This window comes from Tupaia chinensis, unplaced genomic scaffold, assembly GCF_000334495.1.
Source record: "Tupaia chinensis unplaced genomic scaffold, TupChi_1.0 Scaffold000141_1, whole genome shotgun sequence".
In the NCBI taxonomy this organism is placed as follows: Eukaryota; Metazoa; Chordata; class Mammalia; order Scandentia; family Tupaiidae; genus Tupaia; species Tupaia belangeri.
The window spans coordinates 696,670-698,072 of NW_006159611.1; positions in this window are offsets into that span (position 1 = coordinate 696,670).

Below are 1,403 nucleotides of genomic sequence, written 5' to 3' on the forward strand. Positions count from 1 at the left end.
CAGTGGATTTCACCTGCAGGCCTACAAGCACAAGACCCACACCAGACGTGACTCCTCTGATAAGTAAGTGAATGCATCCACCTGGGGATGAATGGACCCGGGAGTTCAGACAGGTCAGCTGGCTACTGGAAGGATTATTTCCCATTTAGGGCACAAAATGAGCTTTCGGAATTCCCTGAAAACACAAGCCTTCATTTCAAAAACAAATTCTGAGCAGACACAACGCTTCCCAGTGTAAAAGTGACTCAATGAAAACTGTCAGGTGCAACGACACATTAAACCGGTCCATTCAATCCTTCATTCACTCAACAAACATGATTCAGTGAGTCATTCTATGCCAGGCAGACGCCAAAGACTAGGACAGAAATGGAAAAGCGTGGGGTCCCTGGAGGGCCGAGGCAGTGATCATTTTCTAAAGCTTACTTTAGGGTTCCTGTGTGCAGTGGGGGTTGTGAAGGAACACCGGGGGTGGGGGGGACACCCTCACTGGCCAGAGCCTGCAGGGCCCGGGGAACGCAGGCCCTGCCAGAGCCAGGGGCCACCCACCCCCTCTATGGCTCTGCTGTTTCTCTCCCTCTCCTCTCTCTTCCCGTCAGGATCTCAGGCTGAATTACATACTCTTTTTTGGCACTGCTGAATACTATTCTTCTCCTTATGATTTTCTTTCAAAAGTTAAAAATAAAACTAAAATAAAATATTTTTAATTTATTTATTTTTTTCCCCAAACCAAAGGCAGGAAATGTGTTTCTTTTCAACTGAGCCCTCACTGATCAGTACGTATTTAACTAAATGCTGAAACATGTGGGGCAGCCTGGAAATCTAAGGCAACGAGACAGCCCCAGCCTCTGCCTGAATCTCAGTCCCACCCTGACCTGCTCTCCCTACGGGGCACGGTTCTCAGAAAGGTACGGACCACTGTCCCCCGTGCTGCCCTTTCAGCTCTGAACCAAGCTTCCCAACTGTGTCCCCGAGCCCCATACCAAGTCTGACACACGGTGTCCAAGCACAGCTCCAGGAGGCCCAGCTTCGACCCACAAAGGAGGGACCAGTTCTGCCTGGTCCCCAGGAGGACTGGTGGTCCCAGCTTGCTCAGGACCGAAGGGCTGGGAGATTCCTGGCACACAGGATGGCTTCACCCGGCGGTCACCTATCTTCTCCCTACCAAAGTTCTTCTCTCAGAAACGACAACACTGGGCCAGCTTGGTGGCGAGGCGTTCCCGTGCTGCTCCAGAGCTGCGGGATCCATACGAAGATCACAGGTTCGGTTCCCTGATGCCTGAATGTGCCAGGCACCTGCGCCCATGGTCTGGGGGAGGACTGTGGTGCCAGAGCCTGGTGAGAGTGCTTGCTTTTCTATCAGTCTCTCTCTTTCCCCCTGACTCAAGAAATAAACTCTAAAAACG